The following is a 20,866-nucleotide window of genomic DNA, read 5'->3' as shown; positions in this document are numbered from 1 at the left end:
CCTCCACGTTATCGAGGGCCTACCTCAATGACGGGTCTTGGAACCCAGAGAGGTGGCATGCGGCGAAGAGGGGGTTGAGGGGTTTTTTATGTAAATTTTTGGGAAAAATTTTAAGGGGTCCCGGGGGGGGGGAGGTAAAACTGGAACTAGGGTAGTGGGTTTGGGGGATAACCCACCAAGGGGAAGGTCAGGCCTGGCCACTATACGCGGCGGGGGGGGTGGGAGTTCCGGAGGAAATGGGGGTGGTCGAGCTTGTCCAGATTGTGTTTTTACCATCGGTACTGTGAGGGGGAGGGGTAGATATGGCGGGAGCAGGGGGCCATATCATGTTAAGGGAGCGCGCACCCGCTGTCTCCATGCGGTAGCGTGCTCCGGCCCCCAAGGCTCCACTCGTTCTCCAGGTTGCACAGACCCTCAGGGCCCGGGCCTTCGGCTGATGTTGTGCAATGCCAGGTCCGCAGTAAATAAAGCCCCCCTCATTTGTGATCTTGTTCTGGAGGGGGGAGTGGACCTGGCAGGGCTTACGGAGACCTGGTTGGGCCTGGAGGGAGGGGTCCCTCTGGTAGAAATGTGCCCACCAGGCTTCCACGCATTCCATCAACCGAGGTCTCAGGGGAGGGGCAGGGGAGTAGCGATTATTATTAGAGAAGGTTTTAGGCCGAGGGAGGCCACTGTTCCTCAGACGGCCGGTTGTGAGACCCTCCTTGTGAAGTGGGGTCATGGGGTTCAGATGGGTTTGCTGATCACGTACCTGGCTCCCTGCCACGTGGCAGCAGCCCTGCCCGAGCTACTCAACGTTATCGCCGCGGTGGCGGTTGATACCCCCAGACTTATGGTCATGGGGGATTTCAACCTGCCGTCCGTGGGTGAGACGTCTGAGGTGGCTCGGGAGTTCATGGCTTCCATGACGGCTATGGATCTGACCCAGCTAATTCATGGCCCTACGCACATGGGGGGAAACACACTGGACTTGATTTTTGTCTCTGGACAGTGGCTGAGTAATCTCGAGATAGGGGACATAGCCATCGAGCCCTTGTCATGGTCGGATCACTCTCTCCCTCGCCTTGATCTTCGAACCGCTGCTCCCCGCCGCAGGGAGGCGGAACCGATAAGATGGTACCGCCCCAGGCGCCTGATGGAACCTGATAGGTTCCAGACGGAGCTTGGGCCAATGCCTGAGGTCCTGGCTCTCGCCTCGACTGGAGACTTAGTGGCCGCCTGGGATAGGGCGGCCGCTGGAGCTCTGGATCGAGTCGTGCCTTTGCGGCCTCTGACCCGGCGCCGATCTCACCTGGCTCCTTGGTTTACCGAGGAGCTGAGGGAGATGAAGCGCCGGAAAAGACGCCTAGAGAGTAGTTGGAGGGCCAGTCGCACTGAATCTGACCGGACACTGGTAAGATCTCATATTAAGAATTACCTAGTGGCGATAAAAGCAGCGAAACGTACTCATCTTGCTGCTCTTATTGCGTCATCAGATAACCGCCCGGCCGCCCTGTTTAGGGTGACCCGCTCCCTGCTCCACCAGGAAGCGAGGGAGGACCCCTTGGAGGGAAGAGCCGAGGACTTTGTTCAGTATCTGTATGACAAAATCACTCAGATTCGGGAAGATCTGGACTCCGACTGGGTAGATCCAGTGGGGATGACGGAGGCAGGTCCTGAGAATGTTATCTGGGATGAGTTTGACTCTGTGACCCCTGAGGACGTGGACAGGATTCTGGGTAGACTGAATGCGACCACATGTTTGTTGGACCCGTGTCCCTCCTGGTTAGTGCTGGCTTCCCGGGAGGTGACGCGAGGCTGGCTCCAGGGGATTATAAATGCTTCATTGAGTGAGGGTGTCTTTCCCGCCGCCTTGAAAGAGGCGGTGGTGAGACCTCTCCTCAAGAAGCCTTCCCTGGATCCGGCAATATTGGCTAATTATCGTCCAGTCTCCAACCTTCGCTTTGTTGCGAAGGTTGTCGAGAGTGTGGTGGCACGACAGTTTCCCCGGTACCTGGATGAAACGACGTATCTAGATCCGTTCCAGTCGGGCTTCAGGCCTGGGTACAGCACGGAAACGGCATTGGTCGCGTTGGTGGATGATCTCTGGAGGGCTCGGGACAGAGGTTGTTCCTCTGTCCTGGTCCTATTAGATCTCTCAGCGGCTTTTGATACCATCGACCATGGTATCATGCTGCACCGGTTGGAAGGGTTGGGGGTGGGAGGCACCGTACTACGGTGGTTCTCCTCCTTTCTCTCCGACCGGTCGCAGTCTGTGTTGACAGGGGGGCAGAGGTCGACCCCGAGGCCCCTTATATGTGGGGTGCCACAAGGATCGGTCCTCTCGCCCCTTTTGTTCAACATTTATGTGAAGCCACTGGGCGAGATCATCCGTGGTTTTGGGGTGGAGTACCATCAGTACGCTGACGACACCCAGCTGTACATCTCCACCCCAGACCACCCCAACGATGCCCTTGAAGTGATGTCCCGGTGCCTGGAGGCCGTACGGATCTGGATGGGGAGAAACAGGCTCAGACTCAACCCATCCAAGACCGAGTGGCTGTGGTTTCCGACGTCCCGATATAGTCAGCTGGTGCCATCGCTGACTATTGGGGGCGAAGCATTGGCCCCCACGGAGAGGGCTCGCAACTTGGGTGTCCTCCTGGATTCACGGCTGTCTTTAGAAGAGCACTTGACGGCCGTGACCGGGAGGATTTTTCATCAGGTTCGCCTGATCCGCCAGTTGCGTCCCTTTCTGGATCGGGACTCGTTACGCACGGTCACTCATGCCCTCGTCACCTCCCGTCTGGACTACTGTAACGCTCTCTACATGGGGCTCCCCTTGAGGAGCACTCGGAGGCTCCAACTGGCGCAGAGTGCAGCTGCGCGGGTGGTGATGGGAGCGACGTGGCGCTCCCATGTAACGCCCCTCCTGCGCGAGCTGCACTGGCTCCCGGTGGTCTTCCGAGTGCGCTTCAAGGTTTTGGTTATCACCTTTAGAGCGCTCCATGGCTTAGGACCTGGTTATCTACGGGACCGCCTGCTACCACCAATAGCCTCCCACCGACCAGTACGCTCCCATAGAGAGGGGCTCCTCCGGGTGCCGTCGGCCAAACAATGTCGACTGGCGGCCCCCAGGGGGAGAGCCTTCTCTGTGGGGGCACCTACTATCTGGAACGAGCTCCCCCCCGAGATACGGAGGATTCCGGATCTGCGTACCTTCCGTCGCACGCTTAAGACGTTCCTATTCCAGCAAGCCGGCCTGACCTAAACTTCTCCGCTTTTAAATGGGAACTTTAAATTTGGTTTTAAATTATTGGGGTTTTAAATATGGTTCAGCCAAATGTATTTAATTTGTTTTATCTCTATTTTAAATTTTGTATTTCCATGTTTTATTTTTATGGCTGTTCACCGCCCTGAGTCCTTCGGGAGTAGGGCGGTATACAAATTCAATAAATACAAATACAAATACAAATAAATATTGTTCTAGCACCGAGTTCAAAATTTCAGAATTACCATTAGTACAAGGATGAAAGGATGTGCTCAACCCCTGGCCAGTACCAAGTAAGCCCTCCAAAAGTTGGAGGTGAATTGAGCCCCTCTGTCGGAGATGATCCTTTGTGGAGCCCCATGAAGTCGATAAATGTGTATTAGGAATAATTTGGCTAAACTTTTAGCAGTTGGGATCTTTTGGCAGGGTATAAAATGTGCCTGTTTTGAAAATAGGTCTGTCACGACCCAAATAACAGTATTTCCCTCACTGTTTGGCAATTCCACAATGAAATCCATAGCGATCTCTCTCCAAGGCGCTGCAGGTTCAGCTACCTTCTGCAATAGACCTGGGGATTTCCCCTGGCGTCTTTTTGCTGCTGCACAAATGGGGCAGCTAGTTACATAGCTTTCTATGTCCTTTTTTAGTGATGGCCACCAAAATTGTCTTTTAATCAGGTGTAAAGTTTTCACAAACCCAAAATGTCCAGCTAATTTGGAGTCATGGCACCATACCATTAAGCATAGTCTTTGGCTGGCAGGAACATACAACTTCCCCCCCACCTAAGCCAAGTCTTCTTTCATCAGATAGCTGGACTTGTTGTTCAAAAACCATTCATCAGTGGCCAATGCTTGTTTAAAAGTTTGGGTGGTGTCATTGTCTGTCAATGTCTCTTGTATTGCTTGGGATCTGGTGGCTACTTTGGCAGCTAGTTGATTGTTTGTACTATGGGTTTGATTATGTCTGGCTTTGCACTATGGTATTGCAGTTTTCTGGATAGCGCACCCGCCAGAAAGTCCCCCCCCCCAGGAGATATTTTAGAGTAAAATCAAACCGTTTAAAGTACTGAGCCCATCGTACTTGTTTTGGGGAGAGTTTCCTTGGGGTCTTTAGGGCTTCTAGATTTTTATGATCAGTCCAGACTTCAAAAGGGGTCTTACTGCCTTCTAGTAAGTGCCGCCAGGTTAACAATGCTCAACGAACTGCATAAGCCTCTTTCTCCCAAATAGCCCATCTTTGCTCAGTCTCTTTCAACTTTTTGGATGTGTAAGCGCAGGGTTGTAGTTGGTCTTGCTCATTCTTCTGAAGCAGGACCGCTCCTATTGCCACATCGCTGGCATCTGCTTGTATGACAAATGGTTTCTCCATGTCCAGGTGTTGTAGAATTGGTTCTGATGAGAACAGCCGTTTAAGTTTTTCAAATGCCGCCTGGCATTCCATAGTCCAGTTCAATGGTTGCTTTGGTTTAGGGTTGTCCCCCCCCCCTTCGTTTTTAAGAGCTTGGTGATGGGGAGGGCAATCTGAGCGAAAGCAGGGATAAACTGGAGGTAAAAGTTGGCAAAACCCAAGAAGCTCTGTAGCTGTTTATGCATGCATGGAGGCTCCCAATCAAGTACAGCCTGCACTTTTAGAGGATCCATCTCAACCCCCTGGTGTGAAATGCAGTATCCCAAATAGTCAATCTTCTCTTGATGGAATTCACATTTGGAAAGTTTGGCATAAAGTTTTGCAGAGCGGAGTTTGTTTAAAACTGCCCTGACTAGTTTTACATGTTCTGCTTTGGTCTCGGTATAGATTAAAATGTTGTCCAAATAGACCAGGACCCCTTTATATAAATGCTGATGCAGCACTTCATTTATTAACTGCATAAACACTGCAGGAGCTCCTTGCAACCCAAAGGGGAGCACCTTGAATTGGTAGCAGCTGAGGGGGGTGTTAAATGCTGTTTTCCACTCATCCCCCTCCTTAATTCTGACATGGTAGTAAGCCTCCCTTAAGTCCAGCTTTGAAAAAAATTTCCCTTTAGCGAGGTGTGCTAGCATATCTTTCATAAAGGGGAGGGGATACATGTTCTCCACACTGATCACATTTAGGGTCCAAAAGTCAACGCATAAGCGTTTTGAACCACCTTTTTTCTCTCTAAACAACACTGGGGCTGCAATTTTTGGTCCGGCTGGCTCGATGAAACCCCTTGCTAGGTTTTTCTCAATGAATGTTCTCAGCTCTTCCAACTCCCTCGGTGACATGCTGTACATCTTGGGTTTAGGGAGTTTCACGCCGGGTAAGATTTCTATTGCACAGTCAGTGGCACGGTGGGGGGGGGGGAGCTCATCTGAGGCTTTTTCGCTAAAAACCTCAGCTAAATCCTTGTATTCTATGGGTATGCCCTCAGTTGGTGTGGCGTGACCAGGCATGGCTGTTTCTCAGTTCTCTGCCCCCTCAGTTCCTTTATGTGGATTCTCAGCAAAAGTCACCTTTCTCTGGAAATTTATGATGCCTTGTTTCCAATTGATTTGTGGGTTCCATTTTTTCAGCCATGCAAGGCCCAGAACCAACGGCCATTCCATGCCAGGTGCTACTATAAAAGTAAGCATTTCCTTGTGGCTTCTGATGCCTATATGTAGAGGCTCGGTAGCAAAAGAAGCTGGCTCCCCTCCTGCTATTGACCCATCTAGTTGGCAGAAAGCGATGGGTTTTTTCAGCTTTTTTACATTAATCCCTAACTTCCCTACTAGGGATGGGCTGATCAAACAACGGGTGCACCCTGAGTCCACTAGGGTGGGGATATTTATCTCCCTGTTCTGGTTTGGGATAAATAGTCTTAAGGGGAGGGTAAGCGGTTTAATTGGTTTGCTTACCAGTGGTTGATCATCTGGATCGCTTCCGAACGAGTGTGATTCCTCCTGTTCAGATGCCAGGGTTTCCTCCCTAAAGAGGTTAGAGGATGGAATTTCAATGGTCTCCCTGCTCCTCAGGACAGTCTCCTTCCCACGCCGACCCGGTTTTGCAGGACCCTCCCCAGTGGGTGGTTCCGGGCTGGTGTTTGTGAACGGCACTCTGCAGCTCGGTGCCCCTCTTTTCCACACTTGAAACAGGCTGAAGATCTCGGAAAAAATGCGGTTTGTGATTTATGGGGATCTTGCTTCCATTGGGGTGGGGATTTCTTCCATGCTCTCCCCCCTCAATACTGGTTTCTGGCCATATCGATCTCAGCTTCTTTGGAGGTGACATACCATTCATGTAGGTGATTCAGTGCACCTCGGGCCACGCAGGCATTGTATAGATCATCACTCAGCCTGTCCTTGAAGCAGCTCACCAAAATATCTTCCGGCCAGTGCACACGACACGCGAGGTCCCGGAATTCTTCAGTATACTCTGCTACTGGCCGTCGCCCCTGCCTCACCACCTTAATGCGGTCGTGTGCTTTGCAATCTGCCAGTGGGTCCTCGAACCGACTCACAGGGCCATCATGAAACGGTCGAAATTCCGCAGTTCTGGTGCGTTGGCATTATGTAGGGTCACCATCCATCTGGCGGCAGCACCCTCTAGGGCTAGGGTCACAACTTGCACTCGGGATCCTTGGGTTTGGAAATCACACCCGTACTCTTGCATGTAAGTTAGCACATGTGCCACAAAGAATCCTAATTGTTGCGGTTCCCATCAAACTTCACTCCAAGGGGGGGGGGAGTTTCTCTTTCCAGTTGTGGGAGTCGGGGCTGGTTGGGAATGGGCGCTGGTGTGCGTGCTGCCTGGGGGGGGAGGGTTTTCTGGGTTTTCTCCCACTGTTGCTGCGCCATGTGCTCGATAGGTAGGCTCCAGGAGAGGGGTGCCTCCTGTGGCATCATCCGCAACTGCTGCCCTTTCCGCGCCCTTTGGTTGTTCTTCTGGCCCCCTTCGGATATTGAGATTTTCCAAAGTTTCCATCACCAATTGGGTTATATGCCTCTTCAGATAGTCCTCCCTTAGTGGAGTTTCGGTCAGTCCCCCCTGGTCAGCAAGGGCTTCTAGTTCCAGTTTCCACCCCGGTTTTCGGTTGCCACGGTTGAGGGTGACTCCTCTGGTTCTCTCATCCCAGCAATCTTTCTTCCCGATGCCAATTGACCAGTGGGGCTTTTCAGGATTCTCCAGGGTTACCTCATCCTCTCCGATGGGGTGCATGAAACAGGCATCTGACTGGGTGGCAGTTGCTGTCTCTCCCCAGCAATCGGTTTCTCCCAGCTCTCTGCTTCGTTCAGACATGGTTTGCAAGGTCCCCTCAGTAAAGCGAAGTGTCAGGCTGCCGATGTTGTCTCAACATCGCCGATCTCACCTGGCTCCTTGGTTCACCGAGGAGCTGAGGGAGATGAAGCGCCGGAAAAGACGCCTAGAGAGCAGTTGGAGGGCTAGTCTTTCTGAATCAGACCGGACACTGGTAAGATCTCATATTAGGAATTACCTAGTGGCGATAAAAGCAGCAAAATCAAGCTGGCCTGGCCTAAATCTTCTCCCTTTTAAGTGTAAATTTTAATTTGTTTTAAATTACTGGGTATTTTAAATTCAGCCAAATTATTTAATTCATTTTATTCGATTTTAAATTTTTTGTATATATGTGTTTTACTTCATGGCTGTTCACCGCCCTGAGTCCTTCGGGAGTAGGGCGGTATAGAAATTTAATTAAATAAATAAATAAATAAATAAATAAATAAATAAATAAATCGCATTTCAAATGTACAATCTTTGATAAAAATCATCATTTATTGAGCACAACGATCTTTCCCTAACTCATTTGGTGCCAAGACTAATTTCCTGGCGCGAAACCCTCCCTTTCCTTTTTCCCCGTCTGTGCTTTCCATTGGCCATCTTCCAAGTCACTCTGTCAGTGCTCTACTATCTCAGCTCAAAGGAATGTCCCCTCTCCCTCTCGTCTCCCAGGAGATGTTGCCTCTAGAGAAAATAAGTAGGTGAAAAGTCAAATGCCCCCTTCTTCTCCTCCTATGGCAGCATTGAAGCAAATGCAGTTTGCAATGCTGACAATTTATATCTAAGACCTATAATCTTTTACTATCAAGCTTTATAGCCAAGGAGATAGTAAAGGATACGATGATAGCCTGGGGGAGAAACTTAGGAAAACCGATGCAACTTGAAGAATGGCAGGGAATATGGAATAGATCAATGAAATTGACACTATCAGCGGCATTTAAGGAGAACTTTTACAAAATGATTTATAGGTGGTACCTCCCACCAGCTAGGATAGCTAAAATGTTCCCTGAAACTTCGGACAAATGTTGGAAGTGTAATTTGGCCAGGGGTACTTTTTTTCACCAGTGGTGGACCTGCCCTCAGATCAGGAAATTTTGGGAAAAGATTCAAAAATGGATGAATGAGATTACAGGTGCAAAGTTTCCCCTAACTCCAGATGCTTACTTACTCGGAATCAAACAAAAAGACGTGGACAAACAAGATTGGCACTTATTTATCCATATTACAACAGCAGCGAGAATGGCACTTGGCCAGCAATGGAAAAATACAAACACACCATCAGATCAACTTATAATAAATAAGATATTGAATTGTGCCGAATTGAACAAATTAACGTATTTAATTTGAGAGAGAAAAAAGAATCCATATATTACAGTAATTGGGAACGCTGGTATACATGGTTAAAGAAGAGGACAAACAGAGTAAACAATAGAGTATTAAATACTTAGTTATAATTTGATAGCGTCTGGTATTCAAAATAGTCAATGTTATCTGAACAAAAAGATTTACCGGGATGTAACTATGAATAGGTATCTGGGGGATGTTATGACCCCCAGTCAGTCCTTTTTTGTGGTTGTCTCTATGTATTGTGTTGTTTATATGTTTTTTTATTTGTAAATAATTAATAAAGATTATTAAAAAAAAAAGATTTTGGCTTGGGCCCTGTCTTCCCCACTGCTGCCTTTGGCGCCCCCTTGTGGAATGAGGAGGATGGCTGATCCCAAGTGCGGCCACCACGGATCCGGCTTCGGGCCAGGTCGATCTCCACGTCTGCTGCAGAACTTGGTAGCAGAACTCCACTCCAGGAGCTGCTGAAAAGGCAAGATGCCCTCCAAAATAACCTGTGAGAGAAGCTCCCCTGTTGTGACCAGAGGCCTTCAACGGAGGAGAACTTCACAGCAGCCCCAGTCTGAATCAATGATGGAAAACATTGAAGGGGGTTTCCATCCAGCTACACCCTGGCAGCCAGAAGCCACCCAGATGCAGCACAAGATCCCAGGGGCTGAGCCAGGCAATGTTGGAGAAGGCTTCTTCAGCACTGATGAAGAGGGGGCAGAAGGACAAGATGAAAGCATGGACAGGCAAGTGGCTGAGATGTCAGAAGAGGAGTGCTGAGCAGCGCTCACCTTCCTCCTGAAGACAAGGGCAGCAGCCAGAAAGAGGCCTGAGAAGGCAGCACCAGAGATGCCTGCCATCCCAGTAAGGACTCCCCTGCCTGATCTCTCCAAGATGGTGCCTGCCACCAGAGAGACTCCCCCCCGTTTCCCGCCAAACAAAATGGCCGCCAGGCCACTTCCGTAGGCAACTTCCTCCAAGATGGCGGCTCCCCTGGGCACTTTGCCAGAACCATGAGCCAGGCCATCCCCAGCTCCACAGCCCAGGCCTACAACGCCAGCCAGTCAGTTCAGCATTCCAGCGGCCCAGAGGACCACTTCGAACCCACAAGCCCCTTGCCAGGCCCCGCCTGCCAAGGCAAACATCAAAGAGGCCATAGAGGCCCTGGTTGCTGCCCTGGAACTTATGGAGCATGCTCCATTTCCTGCACATGCCCAGTTGCTTCAAACTATGGAAGGACTACAAGAAGGAGCCAGACCTAAGCAATCGATCCCAGGCTTAGGGATCCCAATGCCATTCACAACAGGCTCTTTTCAGCCATTTGAACGACTCCCCATGCAGTTTAATGGCAATAATTTTGTAACTTTGCCAAATAATTTTGAAAAATTACATTTAAGTGGTCAGAATTTTAAAAAATGGTGTAAAGAGATTCAGATAATTCTCTTAAGAGAAAATACCCTGGACATGATCAAAAGACCACCTCCTTTACCTTGGAGCCCTGAAATCGAGTTCCTGCATAAAAGAGCTTACACAACCCTGTTAAGTTCTATAGACACAGCTCTGTATGCCAGTCTTTCAGACGGCCTCACAGCTCAGGAAGTTTGGACTGCCCTATATAATTTGTTCCATAGTGACAATATGGCTGCAACCAGCAGATTGTCAAGAATTTTCCACAACTATAAACTCAAACCTGGTGTCAAAATGGGGGAACATTTGGCAACGCTTAAAGCCATAAGGGATGAGCTTATACAGAGGGGGGAGCCTGTTTCTGAATCCACTTTAATTAGTGTGATGTTGAACTCCCTAGACAAATCCTGGAGTCCCTTTATTATTTCTCTAGAAGGGGTTTCTAGGGAACAAAGAAATATAGAATACTTTTCTGTCCGCTTTATTGAAGAAGATTTAAGGCGCAGAGATGAGGAACAACAAGAAATGAAGGAGGCATACCACAGGCCTAGGCCTCAGAGGAGGCGCCAGGACACAAGTGAAAGGATTAATACCCTTCCCACCTGCTTTGACTGTGGCATACAAGGTCACTTTAAAGGGGAGTGCCCTCGCTCTAGGGCCCACACGGCTGGACTTAAGCACAATAAAAATAAAAGAGGCCGTGGAAGAGGGGGAGGTGGTCATAAAGGATACCAATTCTGTAGTGTCACAGGTGACAATCCCACCTCCCAGGTACAGGATGCTGAGGGGCTGTGGCTTCTTGATTCAGGTGCATCAACGCATATAGCCAACACGAAGCAATGATTTAAGGTTTTACACCCACTCAAGTCCTCAGTAAAAGTTGCCACTGGGAACAAGGCAGAGGTAACTGGGGAAGGCGTGATCAATGTGCCTGGTATAGGAGATGCCACAGGGGCACTGTATGTTCCCTCAATCAAGAACAACCTTTTAAGCATCTTAAAATTGACTGAGGATAAAAAAGTAAAACTGGTTTTTGAGAAGGGTGGAGGTTATGTTTTCGAAAATGGGGGTGTTGTTGGCGATATTGTAAAAATCAACAATTTGCCTTATTTCTCCCCAAAAGCAAAGGTCAAAAGGCACAAGACACCTAACAAGAGGGCTCAGGGGGCTAACGCCCAGATAGAGCAGAAAGCTTCTGTGCCAGCCCCCAGGTCGTCCAAACTCAAGGACCCTGGACCTAAAACCAATGAAGCTTTTAAACCAGCTCCTAGGACATCCAAAGCCATTAAGGCTGAGCCCATTAAGGTCACAACTCCTCAGCCAACCCTGAGGAACTCTAAGGTGACCATTAATCCAGTGCCTACTCTCATTACTGAACAGACCAAGGCTTGTAATGGTAAGATACATAAGGTTGACAAAGTATGCATGGGTAAACCTTTACATTTGGATTGTGCTCATATATTACACTGCAGGCTCAGCCATGCCAGCTTCCCAGTTATTAAGAAAATGCAAGATTTTTCTGATGGGCTTAAAATAAAGAATTGTAATACCTATTTGGAATGTGCCATCTGTAAGGCAGCAAAATCTAAAACTGCTGCTATACCTAAGGTCTCTTCCCGTCGTGCAAGGTACCCTTATCAGCTGGTACACATGGATTTGGTTGGTCCTCCCTTGGTAGGGGGCGTTATTTTTTAACGGTAGTAGATGATTACTCTCGTTATGGCCATGTATTTATTTTAAAGGACAAAACTGAAGTCTTTACCAACTTCAAATATCTTTACAACCAGATCCAAATGCAACACAAGGTGTGCATCGCTCAGGTGCAGAGCGATAGGGGGACTGAGTTTACATCCAAGACTTTTGAAAAGTGGATGAAGGAGAGAGGTATCCTCCATTTCAATCTGCCATCGGCCGGTGAGTCATCTGAGTTGGTGCGGGAGTTCATGACCTCCATGACGGCCATGGACCTGACTCAGATTGTACAGGGCCCAACTCATATTGGAGGACACACACTCGACCTTATTTTTCTCTCTGGACAGTGGATAAATGATCGTGGGGAGGGGACTCTATCTTGACCCTCTGTCATGGACCGATCATTCCCTCCTTAGACTCGACTTTTCCTCCGCCACCCCCCGTCGCAGGGGTGTGGAACCAGTAAGATGGTTCCGCCCCAGGCGCCTGATGGAACCCGAAAGTTTCCTGATGGAGCTTGGGTCATTTCCCGCCTCCTTAGCCCACGATTCATCTGAGTCCCTTGTCGCGGCCTGGGAACAGGCTGCGGTGGGGGCCTTGGATCGAATCGCGCCTTTGCGGCCTCTGATCCGACGCAGATCCCGGGCGGCTCCTTGGTTTACCGTGGAGCTCAGGGAAATGAAGCGTCGGAAAAGACGCCTGGAGGGTGGTTGGAGATCCTCCCGATCCGAGTCCGACCGAACACAACTAAGAACCCATATTAGGTCTTATCTTGTGGCGATGGAAGTGGCGAAACGTAACTATTTCGCCACTCTCATTGCATCTGCAGAAAATCGCCCAGCAGCCCTGTTTAGAGTGACCCGCTCCCTCCTTAATCAGGGAGCGAGGGAGGACCCCTTACAGGGCCATGCTGAGGATTTTGCACAGTTTCTGCAAGATAAAATCACTCAGATTTGGACCGGGTTGGACTCCGACTGGACAGAGTCCGTTGAGGTGACAGGGCCTAGTCTCGGTGGAGACATCTGGGTTGCGTTTGAGCCTGTTTCATTGGATGACGTGGACAGGATTATGGGTAGGTTGGGGTCTTCCACATGTTTACTGGACCCTTGTCCCTCCTGGCTTGTTTCGGCAGCCAGGGAGGTGACTGGAGACTGGATCCAGGCTATTGTCAACGCTTCACTAAAGGAAGGGGTCTTTCCCGCTGCGCTTAAAGAGGCGGTGGTTCGACCCCTCCTTAAGAAGCCTAACCTGGATCCTGACGTACTTAACAACTACCGTCCAGTCTCCAACCTTCGCTTTTTAGCGAAGGTTGTTGAGTCCGTGGTGGCACAGCAATTCCCTCAATTCCTGGAGGAAACTGACTACCTGGATCCTTACCAATCTGGTTTCAGGCGTGGCCACAGCACGGAAACGGCATTGGTCGCCCTAGTAAATGATCTCTGGTGGGCCAGGGATGGGGGTTGCTCCTCCATCCTGGTCCTTCTTGACCTCTCAGCGGCATTCGATACCATCGACCATGGTATCCTGCTGCAGCGGCTCAGGGGGATAGGGTTAGGAGGCACTGTTTTACAGTGGTTCTCCTCCTATCTCTCGGGCCGTCTGCAGTCTGTTTGGGCGGGGGGTCAGGGATCCTCCCAGAGGCCTCTCACTTGTGGGGTGCCTCAGGGATCGGTTCTCTCCCCTCTGCTCTTTAATATCTATATGAAACCGCTGGGTGAGATCATCCGTGGTTTTGGGGTGAGGTATTATCAATATGCTGATGATACCCAGCTTTACATCTCCACCCCTGACCACCCTAGGGATGCCCTTTCCATGATGTCCCACTGCCTGGAAGCGGTGCGGGTTTGGATGGGGAGGAACAGGCTTAGACTCAACCCTTCCAAGACTGAGTGGCTGTGGATGCCGGCATCCTGGGATCTGGAGGTTCCATCCTTAATGATCGGAGGTGAAATCCTTGCTCCCTCCGACAGGGTCCACAACTTGGGTGTCCTCCTGGATTCTCGGCTGTCTTTAGATGACCATCTGACGGCCGTAACCAGGGGGGCCTTCGCACAGGTCCGTCTTGTGCGTCAGTTGCGCCCGTTCCTAGACCGGGATGCCCTCGCCACGGTCACTCACGCCCTTGTTACCTCTAGGTTGGACTACTGTAACACCCTCTACATGGGGCTGCCCTTGGGATGTGTCCGGAGGCTTCAGCTAGTCCAAAATGCAGCCGCGCGGGTAGTTACGGGGGCGTCTAGATACTCCCGTGTAACACCTCTCCTGCGTGAGCTGCACTGGCTACCGGTGGCACTCCGGATACGTTTCAAGGTGCTGGTGCTCACCTATAAAGCCCTTCATGGCTTAGGCCCGGGGTACTTGCAGGACCATCTCCAGCCGTTCTCCCATCGTCCTGTGCGCTCTCACAGAGTCGGCCTCCTCAGGGTGCCGTCGGCCAAACAATGTCGGCTGACGACCCCCAGGGGGAGGGCGTTCTCTGTGGGAGCCCCGACCCTCTGGAATGGATTGCCCACTGAGCTCAGGACAGCCCCCGACCTTCTTTCCTTCCGTCGCGAGCTGAAGACGTGGCTCTTCCGCCAATTAAACTGATCCGTTTGGGGGTACACTGGTATAATTTTAAATCGTTTTTAATTGGGTTACTGATTTTAATTTGATATTGTATTGTGATTTGTATTGAAGTTGTCATTTTGTAAGCTGCCTTGAGTCCCTAGGAAGAAAGGCGGCATATAAATCGCAATAAATAAATAAATAAATAAATAAATCATCGCCTCAAATGCCTTCGGAGAATGGCATTGTAGAAAGGAGAAATGGCATGCTGCAGAATGTCATGAACTGCCTACTTGCAGATGCTGACATGAGCCAAGTTTTTGGGGCAGAAGCGGTCAAAATGGCTAATTATCTAGTCAACAGGATGTGGAGTAGTGCCATTGACCAAACCCCATACTTCCTAGTCCATGGAAGGAAACCTAGCCTCTCACACCTGAGAAATTTTTATTCCTATGCCTGGGTCCATATTCCCAAGCACCTCAGAAGAAAGGGGGGTAAGGCATCAAGGAGGCTCAGATTTATAGGTTATGCAACCAGCAGCAAGGCCTCTAGGTTTGTAGACAAAAATAACCTTGTCATTGTCTCTAGATCAGCTTCCTTTGAGGAGGGGTCAAATTGGTCAAAAATTCATTCCAATGAACCCGGTTATTCCCCTATTAGAAGTGACACTGAACAACCAGCACCACCTGAAGAGGATGAACCAACAAACTCCAAACAACAGACCAGCGAAGATCCGGATGGTGATGAATCCCTACCTGACTCTGACGATTCAGAAAAGGACTCCCTAGGTGACTTCACACCTCCTGCCTCACCTAAACGACCATATCTTCGCAGCGCCTGGGACAGAGGCCCGCCCCATTTTGATTGGAAAGATACCTCCGGCAGCTCCAATTCTGACACTGATGCTCTGGATGACAATGATGATGGTGAGTGGCAATTTCCCAGATGATCAAAACGCTCCAATAAAGGGGTGCCACCCAAAAGGTTGGACATTGGCTGTGTTGCGTCAGTCAACAGCGTTACCATGGCCCCTAAAATGTACATAGATGTCCTCCAGCTTCCCGAGGAAGAACAGCACAGGTGGAGGGTGGCAATGGAGCGGGAAATGGACAGTCTCAAAAAATTAAAAGTTTTCATCCCCATGGAAGTCCCCAAAAAGAGGAAAGCAATTGGCACCCATTGGGTCTACAAGGTCAAGCCAATGCCCAACAACAAACTCCTCTATAAGGCCCGGCTGGTAGCACAAGGCTACGCACAGCGCTACTTGCAGGACTTTGATGAAACATACTCCCCCACCGTGAGAGCGGAAAGTGTGAGGACTGCTTTGGTCACTGCAGCAGCACATGGGGAACACATTTTTCAATTCAATGTGCAAACTGCTTATTTACATGCACATCTAAAACAAGAAATTTAGGTCAGAGGTGCCCCCGGATTCCAGCAGCAGGAAGGCCACACCTGGCTTCTGAAGAAAAGTTTGTACGGCCTCAAACAATCAGGCAGACTGTGGTACAAATGCCTGACTAAAACTCTCAAATCACTGGGTTTCCATCCATCTCCAGCTGATAAATGTACCTTCACAAGGGATACCGAAGGGGGGCTCGAGAAAGTCCTAGTGTATGTTGATGACCTTTTATATATAGGGCCTGACAAGGGGGGATGTATTATATTTGCCAGGACCCTACAAAAAAAGTTCACTCTAAAGTCTTTAGGATATGTGGACAAGTACCTAGGCATACAAATCATCACTACACCAAAAGGTTTTGCTCTCTCCCAAAAGGAGAAGATAGAGGAACTCTTGGTGAAATGTAAAATGGAAGATAGCAAGCCAACGGCTATCCCAATGCAGACCGACTATTATGGATTGGCACACAAGGATAGCCCAGAGTTCCAAAATAATACTCTATTTAGGTCAGTGGTCGGCTCATTACTATATATAAGTAACTGGAGCCGTCCAGATATTGCCCTGGCTGTAAACCTGCTATCCAGACAATCCTACCCAGTTCCACTGGTTGGCCATTAAAAAGCTATTAAGGTATCTCAAGACCACAGCAGATTACGTGCTTCGCTTGGAACCTGAGAATAGAGACAAGGCCCAATTAAAATGCTTCGTGGATGCGGACTGGGCCGTAGATACCAAGACACATAGGAGTACTTCAGGCTTCTTGGTACTATTAAATGAGGCACCCATCCATTGGCATGTGGGGCAACAGAAATTTGTTTCGGGGTCCACCACTGAGGCCGAATATGCATGCCTATCAGAGGCAGAGAACGATCTGATATGGTTTGATGCCTTAATTTCTAGAATCTGGACACCACCGACTTTGCCCATCCAAATTATAGAAGACAACACCGGGGCCATAGGCATTGCCAAAGCCTATGCGGTGGGAAAAAGGTCCAGACATATTGATATCCGCTATCAAAATGTTAGGCAACTAGTAGAGATGGGGTTTATATCTTTATCACATTGTCAGACCAAATATCAAACAGCTGATATTTTCACAAAACCTCTACCAGCAGATAGGCACAAAGATCTGTGTAAAAAGTTATGTCTCACAGGGTAAAATCTGTTGTGCATTGCATTTGTATGTTTGCATGCCATTGGCTCGCAAGGAGGGGAACTGTCAAGTATTTACAAGCCATTGGCACATGTATCATACAGACACTAGTGGAGGCAGAAAGTGCCTCCACCCCTATGTGGAAAGGAGGGGCTTACACTGAGTATAAAACCCCCTCTAACCTTTCCACCATGCTCTCTTTTTACGTTTGTTCTCCATGAGACATGATCTTTGATAGGGGTGGTCACACACGCTGTGTGCCCCCTATCCTAATGGATATTAAGACAGCCTTTGTATATAGTTAATATGCTTTGTTATATGAATAAATACATGTATCACATTTATTCATGCATCTGCCTTTGGACTCTTCTATGCTCCTGGGTGTTTCTACGATCCCAATTTCCACACAGGGCCTACAGGCTGAGCTTCATTTTGAGGGCCATCCATTTTCTCCATCATAATTTTCTGTTTATTGAGTCAAATGCTGCACTAAAATCTTGAAAGCCTGCAAACCTTGTTTTACCTCACTGATATAGATTAGATATTTCAAGACAAACTTGTTGCCAATATTAGTTTATTAACATGCATTATTTCTTACAAAATCTATATAGCATTTAACTCTACCTAAAACCTTCTGCAAGGAATGAATTTTTCTCAGCTTTAACTAAGAGGATCATGGCATAAATTTTAGCCACAATATCTATTTGGCCTATAGTTGCTAGAGTAATTTTTATTCCACATTTTAGATGGATAAAATGCTACTATTGCCAACTTCAATCCAACTGGAGAGCAGGGATTATTTATCAGTGAAACTGAAGATGCCAACAGAGGCCCCAACAACCAGGGATATTTTTTGATCAGTTAAATAGTTGGTAGAATGTCTTCTCCAGGAAATGTATTGCTTGCATTTCAGGCCTTTTATGATTAATCTCAACATGAACATAATGGGGTAAAATATTGACATGTTCACTAATATTCTGAAAAGCAGCAGATGAATTCCATGGAGAAGATATTGGATCTATTGCTCATCCACCACCACCCACCCCTCACTTTACCAGAAGGAGAAACACACACACAAACCTGTGGGACTTTGTAGGTGCCTCCTAATGTTGACATCTGGATGGAGATCTCCCTGTCAGCTGCATCAAGAAGAGCCAGAAGGTTCTCCTTCCTTCCACAGCCGTAGTTGGGGACATTGGCTTCTCCAGTGGAGAGAATGTCCAGCAAGGCCTCTGAAGTGTGGAAAGGGCTCAAATAGTTGTTATGGATGTTGTAGCCAAGTGTGAGGTTGTGGAAGAGATGGGAGTTCTTGTTGGCCAGTTGAATGTTGAAAATGAATAGTAAGCAATAAAAAAAATTGTCAGAAGTCCTATTGGAAAAAAAAAGTTATTATAATCAACAGCCACAACAAATACTTTTGTTATATATAATATATATAATCCTCCACAAGCCTACTGAGCCTTCAACCAATATTGATCCAAAAGCAAAGATCAGTTACACAAATATAGAAATGGGCTGAGGTACGGCAACTACAACTGATTCCACCACTACTTTAAATTCATTATTCAAGTGATAAATTAAGGATTGAACAGAGAGGAAAATAATCTGCAGCCTTTTCAGCTTTTTTTCAGACCCCTTTTTGAGTCTCTTTCACAAAATCAGACAAAAGAGAGAGGCCATGGAAATCAAAATCATTCAGGAAATTAGACATATTCCCCAATATAGGAATAAATGAAAAATAAAAAAGAGAAAAGAAGGAGAGTGTTAGAATGGAGGGAGTGCAACTCCATCACCCTGAATGACTTATGGATCATGGAAAAGAAACTGAAGAGAAGGAGCCACGTTGAAAAGCAACTTTGCATGCAATCTTTCCTTTCCATTGGTGACTATACTGATCAGATGGTCTCCTGGTCTGTAGTAGCTCCATGGTTTTCCATCCTGGTTCTCCAAACTCAGCGGGCATTTCATTCTCAGCTTCCCAGAGACTGGATGGGACAAAAGCAGCATCAGAAGCAGAAGCAGGAGGTCCATAATTCATGGGATGAATCAATGAATCCATTTCCTGTTTCTAAAGAATTAGAAGAATCAAAAAAACTCACAAGGTGGAACATCCAGTTGCTTTTTCTCAACACAGAGAAACACTCAGCTTCACCTGGAAAGGAGAGAGACATAGATTCAAGAGGACAGACTCTGCCTGTCCCAAACCTCCATATTTCTCTGCCCAAAGTCTCCCCTGGAGGATTCGGCCAAACATCAGAGCTGAAACTTTTATCATAATTCTCCCTCTCAGGAGGGATCCCTGGATAATTCAAGTAGTTCTTGGACTTGGAGATTGTCAAGAAATTCTCTGGAGGGAAATGAAAGGGAAATAATCTCCATGTGATTCATAATAACAGGGGCAGAGATGGAATTAAATCGGTCATCTAGAATTGAGAGGTTTGGAGTCTCCATGCTTCAGATTGGCCCCAGAGGGAATACACGGCACCTGTGGCTGAAGAAACAAATAAATCTGAGATTTGTTTGCATAGTGATGAAAGAGAAAATCCCAGAGGCCAGTTAATGCCGGAGCATGTCACAGATCTGAAATAGCTGCCAGCTGAGTTGGAACCAAAATTTACTTTATTTGAAAGTTAATGCTCAAGGGCATCGCACAAAAGAGCTGATGCAATTGTGTGACCAGACTCCTAGAACAAAATCGACTTTAGGGGAAAAAAAACTAACTAGGAAAAAAAATGAAAAGAGATGAAGAGACTAAACTTTAATGAAAAAGTAGTTATCGGAACTTTGCATAGTTGAAAAAACACACAGAGAGACAGAAACACAGAGAGGTTAGAAAAAATAGCCAAGTGAAAAGAGATGGAGAAATCAAGGCTGCCTCTCACCCCATGTGGGGAGGGAGGGAGGGAGGGAGCTCAGGACCCTCGTGTTGCAGATGGAAAGATGATCTGCAAAATCCAACTTCCATCTTCAGAGACCTGGGAAGGCAGAAGCCCATATCCCATGTTGCTCAGCCACCTCTTTCCATGCATGGGGCACTCAGGGGGAAAACCAAAGCCCAGACCCACAGAGAAAGCCCAGGATGGCCAGGAAGGAGGAGGGGATCTGGGGCATTCCTGGGAGACGTCAATGCGGAGAAGCAGCCAAAGATTCTTACTTACTTACTTAGCAACGACAACAACTGCTTTGATGCCAGGAAAATCTCACTCTGGAAAGACACCCATATTTTGGGGCAGCTGGGGTGGGGGAGGGGCTGCACTCCCTGCCCAAAAGGTTCGCCATCACAGTCCTCAAACATCAACTGTCATTTTATGTAAATCTTCATCCATTGTGTTGTAGGAAAGAGAGGACCAGGCCAAGCTCTTCAATGTAGGAAAGCTTTATTTGTGCAGGTTCAAACAGCAAAAGCATATCAAAATGTTTGCACCCCGAAGGATTCGCAAGAACAAGCATTTATACTTCTGAATACGTGTACATAAGCAAGGGTGTTACCTTTGACATATATGGTAAGATAGGGAACTAGAAAACGCTTGCTACAGACCTTTGGTATTGATAATTAGGAGAAGGGAGTAACATATGTTATCACAGTATTACATGGACAGGATGTTAAGATGAATGACAGGATACGTCTGTCTGGGTCAGCTAGATAAAAATACTTTCTTTCCAATACAGCTGTTTTTACCAACCAGAGAAGAGGAACTACTTGTCTTGACCAAACTTATATTTGCCAACAATGGTACAGACCAAAGTTTGGCCTATCTTAATTGGAATTGATAGTATATGTACGAATACGGGTAATTTTGTGTCTAAGAACAACAACAGTAATAATATAAATACTAAGGGT

Source organism: Pituophis catenifer, unplaced genomic scaffold (genome assembly GCF_029215685.1).
Source record: "Pituophis catenifer annectens isolate HBS135680 unplaced genomic scaffold, rPitCat1.0.hap2 SCAF_19, whole genome shotgun sequence".
Taxonomy (NCBI): Eukaryota; Metazoa; Chordata; class Lepidosauria; order Squamata; family Colubridae; genus Pituophis; species Pituophis catenifer.
This window is presented reverse-complemented; position numbering follows the sequence as displayed.